The sequence below is a fragment of the Mesocricetus auratus genome, unplaced genomic scaffold (genome assembly GCF_017639785.1).
Source record: "Mesocricetus auratus isolate SY011 unplaced genomic scaffold, BCM_Maur_2.0 Super-Scaffold_100009, whole genome shotgun sequence".
NCBI classification, from domain to species: Eukaryota; Metazoa; Chordata; class Mammalia; order Rodentia; family Cricetidae; genus Mesocricetus; species Mesocricetus auratus.
Window position 1 is genome coordinate 32,246,480 of NW_024429193.1, and position 13,098 is coordinate 32,259,577.

General features: G+C 40.8%; 1 protein-coding gene across 2 annotated transcripts in view; it reads left to right on the plus strand.

Moving 5' to 3' along the window:
- Window positions 1–216: 216 nt before the first annotated feature.
- The window catches only part of Ugt8 (UDP glycosyltransferase 8), a 66,574-nt gene continuing 53,692 nt past the window's right edge, over window positions 217–13,098 (plus strand). Inside the window, exon 1 of one of the 2 annotated variants that reach the window (XM_005077141.4) lies at window positions 217–371. The gene's annotated coding sequence lies outside the window, so the exon portion shown is untranslated. Of the gene's footprint in view, window positions 372–433; window positions 453–13,098 lie in introns of those variants that run through there. The other variant, XM_040751905.1, reaches the window with a different exon arrangement.

The window sequence follows — 13,098 nt, forward strand, 5'->3', positions numbered from 1 at the left end:
TGTCCCCGCCGGCCCAGGCAGCGCGAGGCAAGGAGGTCGGAGCGGCGGCGGCCCCGGGCTGGGGGGGGGCGGGGGCGCGGAGGCGGGGGCGCGCGCGGACGTGAGCGCGCTCCAGCTCCCTCAGCGGCGCGCCGGCCGGCCGTCCCGGGGAGGGAGGGGGCGGGGGGCGGGGCGCGCGGGGCTGGGCGGAGGAGCAGGCGCGCTGCGGCCCCGAGGGAGGGCACGGTGGAGCATCGCCTGGCCCGGAGCGGCCGTCTTCAGCCGGCGGGCGCGCTGCAGCCTCCCCTCAGGACCAGCCTCGGAAGGCGACCGTCCCGCGCGCGACACAGGCGCTCTCCCAACTCGCGCGCGGCGGGCAGCCGGAGGACGCGGTAAGGAGCGGCGGGCGCCCGCCCGCCCGCGGGGGCACGGGGACCCAGGGCTCGGGACCACCGACTTGTTCGCTGCCCGAGGTGAGGGAGCGAGGGAGGGAGAGAGAGAGGGAGGGACGCCCCCCACGGCCGAGGCGGCCGGCGCCGCGCTGTGGAGAGCAAGCTCAGTCTTGTCCCCCCCCTGAGGTGTCCTCCTCGCGGCGGCGGGAGCGGGGGAAGGGGTTCCTGTCCAGACGCGGGACCTTGCCCGGGGACGGGATGGTCGCCTGCAGCCGCCCGCCCCCCGGGACTCTCTGGCCCGCGGGTTCCCGCTGAAGGGGCGCGAGGGGTGCACTGGGGAAGGGGCGGCCCCCGGCTGCGCGCCCACGCGGGACCTCTCGGTGACCGCAGCAGTGGGCAGGGGACAGCACGGTCGCGGGTGGCCCGGGGAAGGCGGACGCGGGTGCAGGGCCGGGATGGAAGGTGAGAGCGCTGTGGGCGAGCCGGAGGGCTCGGAGGGGTTGCCTGCTGTCGGGGAGCAGCGAGGCCCCGGCATGGGTGCTGCCTGCCGGGGTGCAGGAGGAGAGCGCATCGTTCGCCGAGAGCTCCAGGATGCAGTGCGTCCGGGCAAAAGGACGCTCAGAGGTGTCCCGGGGCAGAACCTGATCTGTGTGCTCCAAGGTTTGAAGGGTTATAAAGTTGGGGACTGAGAACGTGCCCCTCTGCGGCACGGAGGGACAGGATCACTGCTGTGCCTGTGTTTGGTACCAGTCCCCAGCATCTTTTAGAGTTCTGAAGGACACGAAGGAGCAGAGGTAGAAAAGTGCTTACAGTTCAGGAAATTAACGAATGTGGAAGAAAAGTCTAGGGGTGACTTTCCTGATCCTCACCTTCTCTGGAAAAGACAGTGTCAGGACTAGTCACAGGCTTCTATTTCACATAATTGCTTTCTGAAAAGGTTCAAAGAAAAACACTAAGGTTTTTAGTCATCTTAGACTGTCACTTTGTACAACTTTTTTTTTTTCAAAATGACAAGGAATGCGTGGCCCTTTGGCGGAATGCCACCTATGCTGTTACTTCTACCTATAGTCCCACGTTTCCCGCAAACAAACAAATAGCCCTCTTGGATGTAGGCTTCCTTAACTCATGTGCCCCCCCCAAAAAAGAAAAAGACAGCTGCTTTTTAAAAGGCTGGAAACTTTTCCTTAGTCATTCTAATAGCATTCGCAGTCACACATTGTCCCTAAGCTTTTTTTTTTAATTAAGTGAAAAAAATCATACACTCAAGTACATGGTAAGGAGGAACAGAACTTTGTGTTAATCAAATTAATATTTGGGTCTGCAGTTTAATTTTTCCTGAAGAAACTATTTCTTGGTAGCTTGAGGTCTTGCTCTGACCATGTCTGTTCAGCAACTCCTAACTCTTCTAGATAGCGTTAGAGAGAACGACCAATTTATCTGCCACCAGCAGGATTAACTGCCCATCGAGTGCTGTCTGCGCTATAGAAACATTTTTAAGTTATTGAGGAAGAAGTGTGGACATTTAGAACAGCAGGTCAACTTTGTTTGGCACATCGGAACAACTGGGCATACTACTGACCATACTTTTCCTTTTTTTTTTAAACAACAGTTTTGTGTTTATGCTGATACTTAGAACACTTGTTTCAACAAACAAATTCAATACATTCATTTCAGTTAGCAATAATAGCGCCTTGGATAAACCTCATTGGCTATGGTACTGTCACTGCCCAAGGATCATTAATAATAAATATATTTCATGACAGATTTTGTATGATGTTTTTTGATAAGAATTGTTTCATAGTTAACATTTCTAGTTATTTAAGCTGGGATATTTCAAGGTACCCACAAGCAGTCCTGAGCACAGTTATTTAAATATTGCAATAATACTTACCCTCAATTCTCAGACTCTGTTTCAAAATAATTTATGGATCTGAATCTCAAACAATCCAGATTTCTTGATTAATTAATTCTCAGTTTCCAGAGTACACCCGAAAATTGCCAGTGCACACAAGCAATGGCTACGTTGGCCTGCTTAAGCGATATACATTATACTGGCAACATATGAGTTTGTGCTTATTTTCATAGATATTTTCTGAGTAGGTGAGCCCATATTGACCACCTCAACTTCAAAAAAGCTAGCCATTAAAATAAGCAGTTTGTAAACCTTCAGAAGTTATTGGATAGGATTTTTTTCTTGTAGTGTCTGGGTGATAAGTATGAATCTATACAGGGTTCAGCAGTGCCATCTGTTGAGGGTAGAGAACTATTTTTGCTTAGTCGTGGTTTCTGCTTGCTGGTTGAACTCCTAGAATGGAGACAGAGGTACCATTCTTCTTTATATGCTTTGTCTGGGTGTTCTTCTGTTATCAGCTATCACTTTCTGCTGTCAGGCTGGGAGCAGGTCCTGATGCTCTATTATCTATTCTCTCTCTCTCTCTCTCTCTCTCTCTCTCTCTCTCTCTCTCTCTCTCTCTCTCTCTCTCTGTCTGTCTGTCTGTCTCTCTCTCTCTATATATATATATCTGTCTCTCTCATCCTAGTGAAATGATGTACAAAGTCTGTAGATTCTGTGACAGATAAATTTTGTTCATGTGCTTTTTCCTGTGCTTTGAACTGAATGGTTGCAATTTTCAGAAGAGTGATCTGCATATGAAATGTTTTAATATGTATATATACAGAAAATTTTGTATGAGAGATTCTTAGAAGAATATCTTCACTTTATACAGTTTGCCTTTTTTGAAAAAAATTGAATCAGCCCCTTTTTAAATGTTTCTTTTCTTACATGGGCTTTATTTTCTTTCAGAGTGTAGATTTTATATACTTCTTTTCAGCCAGTGAAACTCATTAACCTGGTGTAAAGTTAAACTCCTCTATCTGGAAGCTAAGTAAAAGTGTAATTTGATAATCCTGCTAAACATACTGGATGCTTGTTTAATTATTTAAATGTCACTTTGCATACCTGCCTAAGGAGGAGCTACATAGTCAAATAAGTTTGAAAAAAGTCTATTAGTTTTGAAAACTGTGTTACTCACATGTTTTTAATCTGAAGCATTTCATGAACATGTATTCTTTCTTCTAACAAGCATTTATTAACAGCAAAATATTTGCCAGTCTCTGTGTGCTGAGATTATGCAAACAATTCTAATTGAGGTAGTTTCTGGGTCTAAGAGGGAAATCTAGTGCTGTGTGATCTAGAGTTATAGGAACTTTTTTTTAATTTTGGGAAAGCACAGTGTCTTGAATTTTTAACAACAGCTCAATACACTATAGCATATTTTGCACATGGGGACCTAATAATAATAAATAGAAGAGCACTGTTGTTTAGTGCTGTGGTAGAAGTGTGATCAGAGTGCCTGAGTAGGTATTTGGGAATGGGTAGTTATCAATTCTAGAAGACTTTAAAGGATTTCTGGAAGGTGACATAAAATCAAGCTTAGCAGAAATACTATCGCTGAAGTTTGTTTGCCCTCCTGAAAGGTATGGGTCTCTATGCAGAGTTGCTTTTGAAAGAGGTGTGATGTGGTGAGAGGTCAGCTTTGACAGCAGTCTAGAAGGATGGACCTCAGGCATCTGAGACAGGAGTGGCTTTTGTGTATCCGGATGACCTTGATAAGAGGACCTAATACATAAGTGTTACTTGAGTGAAGAAGAGGGAGTACCAAGGTACTTAAGTGGTAGAGTCTGCAAGAGCAGGTGATGGGCGTGCTGGTGGAATACCGAAATTTGGGATAAGAGACAGAGATATGAGAAATCAAGAAGTCAGGTTCCTTTTGGGGCATACAGAATCTGAAGTGATGTTGAAAGTTCATTAGTGATGGGTATTAAGTGAGTCGTTACACAAGGTTTTGTGAAGGGTAGTCCTCGCTTACACAGTAAGTAGGTAGATTAATGGATGGATGCATGGATGACAGATATAACATGTTGTGTAATTATAAACATTGAAAGTTGATGGACTAATAGGAAAGGCACCAAGAGATGGTAGGAAAATACACAGCTAGGGCGATCCTAAAATATGGCAACTGGTTTGAGAAAGAGGTAGAAACAAACAAACAAAAACAAAACAGTGGGAAGCAATGGGGCAAGGCAGAATGAGGGGAAGGAGGGAACTTCAGGGAGTGAGTCATTGGGTGATAAAAGGAGGAGTATTAGACAGTCCTGCTCTATCTCCCCTCAGGTAAGTTCTGTGTCCTGGGCTGGCAGTTCATTTTCTATCCTTAATCTGCAAAATAGGAAACAAAGCACATATTTTACAAGGTTTCTGTGAAGTAAAAGATAATAGATAGGCTTAAGAACAATGCCTACCTATTACCTGTTTGTTGCTAACAAGTGGGAGCCCTTGGGTTTGTGATTTGAAGTTTTAGTTCCCAAAGTGCAAGCTGGCAGGGTCGGGAGGTTATTTCAAAAATTTATGAGGTGAACCAATTTGTAGTGTTTTCTTGAGAAGCTAATGGATTAGCAGACATGGAAAAATGTGAAGGGAGCATAGACGTCAGCTCATCCAAGTCCTAGAAGAGAGGGTAGAAATTGGTTCCAGAGTTCTGGGGGATGTTGTGCTCCAGCTGAACTGTGTTTAAACATCAACTGTTACTCAAACTGATGTTGTTGATACTCTCAGTATGCATTGGATGAACTCACAAGCTATTGATTGTTCATTTTAATCGAGCCTGAAACAAACAGAACTTAAGATAGATATCAAAATTTAACAAACTATTCCCATCAGTTGCTGGGTGAAACCTCTCTGATGACATTTGGCCTAGACATCAGTCTACAAGTATAGCAGAATATTATTAGGAATCATTTTCATTGACTTGTTTTTCCATTCTTACTCAGTTCTGTTCTAGATCTCTGGGGTATCCCACCTTTGGGTCCTGACCCTTGGGGGTGAGCTCCCTATCAGGGTATGGGTCTTCACCAGTGGCAGTCATTATTTGATCACTCCCACAATTTCTGCGTCCTCTTTCCACCAGCACAGCTTGTAGGCAGAACAAAGTGTAAGTTGAAGTGTTTGTGTCAGTTAGTGTCCCAGTTCTCCTGGAAGTCTTGCAGGAGATGGGTGGTTCAGGCTCACTATCACTCATTGCTAGCTGTCTTAGCTAGGGTCTCCCTCCTAGATTCCTGGGAGTTTCCATTGCTCTAGGTTTCTAGCTCATCCCAGAGATGCCCCAGTTTTTTCTCCTTCCATCCTCCCTGCACCTGACCCCTCTTGTACCCATTCCCACCTCAGCTTCCAGACCCCTTCCCCCTTCCATTGGCAATGTCCACTGTATTTTCCCTTCACAGTGAGATTCATTAATCTCTACCTTGAACCCTCTTTGTTATTTTGCTTCTCTGGGTCTGTGGGTTGTAGCATGGTTCTCCTTTATCTTACAACTAATACCCACTTATGAGTGACTATGTACCAGTTACTGATGAAAACAGATGCAGAGACCGACAGTCAGACAAACTATAATGTTGTATCCAGGGTCTTAAACTCAACATTGTAAACAAGTAATGATTAACCTGTACAGCAATGGAAGGATGATCATGGAGTTTGTTTTCTTCCCCTCCTCCCCTGAAGTTTATTACAGTGATGTGTAAATACCCTTACTTTCTGTCTTAATCTCTTTTCTCTATTTGGATGAAATGGTGATATTTTATACTCACGATAAATACTTAAAATAAGTACTTTGTAACTAGTGAATATTTTGAGAGTAAAATGTTTACATATATGAATTATTTTGGGCAACTAGCCAATGCTGGAACACATGTTGTTTCTCCATTAATTGGAAGACGTAATAGCGATTAATTGGTTATATGTAATTATGTTTAGCTCAAATTAGTAAGTCTATTAGTCCATCCTATCTGTGGTTAATTCACACTTTTTTGTATAGTACTCTCAGAAGTGCATAGCTGTAGAACACATAAGAATCTACTGAAAAATGAAATTTAATGTTTAATAATTTAAAGGTGAAGTACAGTTAGTTATGCTGATGGCTTAGAGACTGTAGCGATACTTTCTGTTATCAGTATCTCTCTTTGGCAGAGTTGACTTTCTGTGATTTATTTTCCACTCTGTTTTCTTTACAGACACATGGTCCTATTACTTACAAAGCGCAGAGAGCTGGGTGATTTCGGTTTAAGATTTATTTTCTGTTCCACATTGTGTGTGAACAAATCCAGTTTTCTTTTCACTAGATATTTATTGTCTTTCTCCCTTGGAGAGACTGCAAGGCCAAGTTGAAATTTGGGTAGAGAGGAATGTTCCATGTAGATAGGCATTGAGCATTAAGTGTAGTAGACAGAACAAAAATGCTATTTTTGTATTGATAAGCTGTAGGGTATCTAGGATAGACGAGGTTCCAGGTTCAAAGTCAGATGCTGGTTTCAGACAGGAAACTTGCTTAAGTTTTAAAGTATTTTATTAGATTGGAAAACTGCATAGTAGGGACATTTTGGAGATCTTCATTATGGCCTTAGATTATTTATATGAATTTCTAATGCATAAAGTATTTTCTAGATCCTAAGTTATGTTTTAGCTATTGTTATACCTTGTTTTAATAAGAAGAAACTATGGGACTAATATTTCTGCAGGTGAGAAAAATACAAGTGTGTGCCCAAGTATTGGAAAAGTAATTTGTGCACATTTGCTGTAATAACTGTAGGATTTTCTTTATGTTACACATATTAAATCATATGGATTATAAAACTTCAAAACACCTGAAGGACATAGGGCCAATATTTAAAATTTGTAAAAAATACTTTTAGGGTTAGGGAGATAGTTCAGTAGGGTAAGAATTTCTTCCACACGCCTGAGCATGTGAGTTAGATCTTTAAATTAGTCTACAGCCAGACATGGGAGTATGTCCATAATCCCAGGCTTCCTATGGTAAGATTGGAAGCGGAGACAAGAGAATCCCTCACCACCCACAGGCTGATTTACACAGTTTAAAAAAACACACACTTTGCCTCAAACAAAGTGGAAAGTGAGGGCTGAAACTTAAGGTTGTTTTCTGAGTTCCACAGATGTGCATAAACTACCAGGACACAGACATATACACTACACTACATATATGCATAACACACAGAGTTTTAAAATTATATAGTTGATATTTTGTCATATTAATTATACACCTTATTGTATTATATAAATTCTTTCTATCAGTACAAGAAACTGTAGCTAATGGTTTAAAAATACCTCATATTTTAAGTAAACTAGACTAAAGGACTTTGGTATTGAAAGCAACGTCAAAGAACATCCATGGGAAGAATCCTCTTTTGAGTAACCTATTTTGCAAAATTTAAAGCTTTTTATTTTTCTTAATTATGCACACCTCTATAGTTGAATGTAATTCAACCATCAACTATTTTTTAGTCTTTATGTGTAGCACACCTGATTACAGATTTGTAATCCTCTAGTCTTGACTTCCAGAATACAGTGTGTCCCCACACCCTAACTCCTTTATAAATTTTAAACAGCATTTCAAATAGGATTACTATTATTTTGCACCATTGCCATAGCAATGTTGATATTGTAGGAGAGTATACCAAGAGGATTTTTTTAACATTTCTGACAGTGACATAAATGAGTTGTGCTGATGTCTTAGTATTCTGAAAGACATGCTTTACACTGCAGGCATTGTGCAACTTGCCGAAGAAAAATGGTCTGTGTGCTTTCCATAGCTTTATCCATTGTCCAGTTGTTTCTTCTACTGAGTAGGGTTTACAGCAAACTAGTCAAACAGGTTTGCCTGTTTATTTGACAGAGCTGGGAGAAGCAGGGAAAGTTATGGATAAAGGCAAGGCTGAAGCTGTTTTAAGGAAATTAATGCTAATCACTAAGTGCTGTTTTCTCCTGAATTTGAAAATATGCTGAAGACATTTATGAATATGTCTTATTCATATGAATGAATATGACTTAATAAAGATATGATTAGGGTAAGGAAATCTAGAATGGGAATTAAGCAGTGGATAAGAACAAAGTGTGGGCAACAGAGAAAGAGAAACCCTTATTGGAACAACAAGAGAACATTCAAAGAAAAGTAGCCATGCTTCATTGTTAGACTCTGTGTTATGGTTTCTGTGAGCTGGCTGTGTCACAGCAAGAAACCAGAGTATTGATCTGGAGGTGAATATAATTAAAGCTAAGGTTTGTCTGTGGTATTGGCATACTACGTGGGAACTGTCATCCCAGAGCTGAGTTATATACTAGGGATATTTATGGGTAGGATGTAGTTACTTTTTCTGACTCTAATCTTAGAAATGATAGTCATCTTTTAGAAAATAGTAAAATATCCATACATATTTTTGTTTTATTTTTGAGACAGGGCTTCACACAGCTCAGGCTAGCTGAAATTTACTATGTAGTGGAGGATGACCTTGAACTTCTGATCCTCCAGTCTCCATTTCCCAGAGAGCTAGGATTAAAGGATTATGTATAACCATGCCAAACTAGCTCCCCTTCTCCCCCATTTCTGTAGTTCACAAAACTCTTACAGTTATGTTCTGTCATTGCATTTTTGATCTGCTTCAGATCTCTGGCTAGGAGATAGTAGAATTTTACTATAAGCATGATCTGAGAGCTATGAGGTTTTAAATTACTTTTTGAAATGACTGGTACAGTCCCTAGGATTTCAAGGTTAGGACCTCAGTTTCTTGCTGAGAGCCAGGTGCTGGAGGTATACCAAATACCTCGTTTTCTGAAATCCTCCCATTATCCTGTGTAAATTCCACATTAAAGTCTCTTTTGGGCTCCACTATAGTGTCTATCCCTTTCTCTCTTGTTGGAGTCTCCCACCCTATGCTGTGACAGTGTTCTTCATATGCTTTTCTGGTTATTCCTTCGTCTTTTCTAGCATTTTCCAGAACTTTAAAACATTCTCAAGCCTTCACTCTTTGTCTTCATTCCTTTAGTTAGGATTATTTGTGCTTATAGACTAGATTTCTCTTTATAAATCCATAGCCTGTAATTCCAGCCACGACATTTTTAATCTACTCTCTGGAAAGCTTACGAGCTCAAACCCAACTTGCAAACTATGTCTGAAACCCCTGTCTTCACCAGCTAAGGGATAGACTTGGGGGTTACTCCTGGAATTATCTGTCTTTGGTGTCCATGATTTAGTCTGGCCCACTCTTCTTATCTTCTTAATAAACTCCTGCCTTCACATCTCTTGAAACTTTCTTTCACCTTGTGCTGTCTTTGTGTAGTCTTCTCACTTCTCAACCTCACATATCATTGCCCCTCTCTCACCTTTGCCTTGGATCCGTTTCCATCACTGCTTTCTTGATGCCTACCCTTCACTTTCTTTAGGGGCCATTTAACTGTGCCCCCTGTTTTCATCTGGAAACACCAACTGTACACTGAATACCCTTACTAGTCTTACACCCAATAAAGTGACAGTGTCTATCCCTTGGAGCATTTACTTCAGACCATTTCATTCCTAAAGTGCCCTAGCTAAACACGGAGAGGTGGGTGACCAGGATATAAATGAAGTAAGGAGAATGGGTGAGTAGAGAGAGGAAGAGAGACAAAGAGAGATTTGGGGCCCAAAACAAAGACTTCATTTTTGTTCTAGACAAGTGTTATACCCACCACTGATCTATATCTCCAGTCTTCACTCTCTCATTTTAGATATTCTCCGAACTAGTCTTTGACTTTCAAGTGACACCTCAGATTATTGTATCCTTGCATCTTTAATCTTTTCTTTCACCTTACACTTTGCATATATTGATGAAAGTATTACATTTACTTCTGTTCACCTTCTTTCTCTCAGAACACAGGTTCCATATTCCACCTTGTACAAACAGTTCTCACCAAAGATACTATATTCAAACATCATTAAATGTTATTTTTAGCTCCTCACAAGGTAGTGTAGTTAGAGAATTTTTCTAGTTTTCTGCACATGTGTTGATACTTTTCATGTTTTCCTCCAAGCTGATCATTCAAACTTGAAATGTTTCATTCTTTTGATTTTGGAATTGTCTTTGTAGAAACCACAAGGGTTACCAAGACCTCTGTCCCATGTCAGCCACAGTAGCAAGGTCTGATCTGCAGACAGGTCGTGTTGCAGAACTCTTGAAAGATCACATTCATGTGGGAACATTTTCTTTGAATTTCCCTGGAACTTCTAATCGATAAAAGTGCAACCTCAAGTAATTCTGAGTGAGACTAATAACACGAAATAGCCACAACAGTAATTAAGTAATTAAGTTTTTGTTTCAGATGTATGTTTGAGAGTGAGCATGCCCATTGTCATGAAATTGTAGTTGGGGGTGGGTTACATATATCAGAAAGAAGTCTTGGAAGCCTTCTAATTCGCTCACCTGCACGTTTTACAGTAGCTACAGATGTTGAAAATGTTACCCAGGTGGTGTGTTTTTGTTTTTTCCTCTTCCTTTGTTCTAAATTTCTGCGGTAGTTACCAAAATTCTTGTTCATAATGACTCCCCTTCCATTTCTTTCTGGACAGGGCAGTAGGAGAAGGGATGGGATTAAGGATATACTTTAAGATTAAGACAAATTTTAATATATTTGAGCCCAGTAGAAAGAGTGAATAGGAAGAGAGAGGAAAAGCAAGAAATATGAAGACTACTAAAGTCTATATGCAAGTTACCTGTCTGTGAATCAGGAACTTCCCATAGGAACTCAAAACAATTTAGGTGTTTACAACAGTTCTTAGTTGCCTAATTTAGATAGAAGGCAGGAACCTATTGCTAAATAATCATTTGATTATAGGACATAGAGAAATCAAGCTGGAAGTGACTAGGAAACCTTCCCTCCAGACTAGCTTCCAGTTCTAGAAGGTATTATGCAGGCTACTCAGAGAAAAATCATCCATGGTTCATACTGACCCCTGCAGCAACCTACAAGGCAAGATATGGACACTGGTGTAGTAGTGGGAAGACTAGTAACTGCGTTAACCCAGACCTCCCTTGATTGAATTTGAGGCCAGTTCCACAGGGGGGAATTCATGCTTGTTACTGTAAACATAGTTAAGACCTATAGTTAGGGAGGTTTTAGGATGCAGGGGAAACCTACTGTTGTTGTTTTGATAAATGGTCATTTTGTTGTATTGCTTTCTAAATTCTTTATGTCCATAAGTTTGTGCTACTCTCAACCTTGGGTATAGAAACTTTTTATTGCAATGGTAGTAGTTAATGCAGAGATTCAAACCTGTTCAGTGTTGAGAATAATGGTTACAAATGATCAGCCATAGTTGGAGTAGCTAGATTAACTTCTTACTCATTAGACCTAGGGAACCGGGTAGAAGAGAGAAACAGAGGAAGAATGCTGAGAAATTTCCTCTGGTTATACTATGATTGTATAACTTACACAGATGTGGTCACATCAGTAAGACCTGCTTAACATAAAGCCAAACAAAATGAATGGAGGTTGGACTCACATTGCCCAAAACATAGCTGAGGATCTCTTGGAAGTTGATGGCTATTGGGTAGGGAATAACTTTTCTTTGGGAAAATGGAGGGGCCACTGGTAGGTTGCATATGCCCCAGTGGCTAGCTGCAAACCTGAGCACATATAGGCAACACTAACTAGACTTGGTTTACACAACAAAAATATTATGTGCCCATTCTTCTCCCCACTCCCCCAAGACACACACACACACACACACACACACACACACACACACACACACACACACACATATATATATATATATATATATATATATATATATATGGATTTAAGTTTAATTGCCTAAGTGCAACCCTGTTCCTTCTGTCTTCACCACAGGAGAGTCTTTGAACTAGGAATATTGATTTCTTAGAAATCTGAGAAATTTAATGGACAATCCAGTCATTTTTAAACAAGCAGCCAGGTGCTTGATAGAACTCTACCTTTGGGTAAAAACTATTGTATTTTTTTGATAATCTGAGTATTTGAGGAGTTTTCAGTATAAAAATTTAAGAAGATTAGTACTAAGGCTTTTCTGCTGTTGTGATTTGTGTGTTCCAGAACAAAAGAAAATAATCTATCTATTATCTGACATGTGGTAGTGATAGCTTTGGAAAGTATTTACCTGTCACAGGCAGGATATACTGGATGAGAATCAGGAAACCTGAGTGATAGTTTTGACTTGGCCAATGAGTAGCTATGGTGTGGTTTATGATGGCAGGTAAGTTATTCATTACATTGTTTTCCCTTTGTCAAAGGACAAAATTTGGACTCAGTTTTATATATATATATATATAGTAATTAAATTGGGACTCCAATTGATGTTTAGATTAAAATACTTTTAAATGTATTTTGTATTATTTTACAAAAAATTTAGTAATCACTGTGCTTAGGTATATTTGTGTCAGTTTTACTAAACTAGTAATGACGGCAGTGATGCAAAAGACTGCTCAGCACTCGTTCATTGCCTATATATTGGTATAATCCTAGGTGCATAAAAGACCCAAAACTACATTTTCCCCTGTTAGTAAAGAAGCATCAGAGAAATGCATTGTGCCTTATGAAGAACCTACTGAAGTCTTTGGTCCCTGGGGACTAATTTAATTTTGCTGCGTTTTAATCTAATGTTGTATAAGGAATGTCTCATGGAGCTTGTGTCTGAATTTTGTGGCAACAGGCAAGTTTATTATTAGTTTACTGATGAAGACATAGAATTTTGGTTTTAGGTTAATATTTGGCTGAATTTTTTAAGTTCAAAAGCATATTTGAGACTTTATAAGAATGTTTACTTTTTGACTTTCAAATGCCAGTATAGATCATCCACAAACCTGTTTAGTG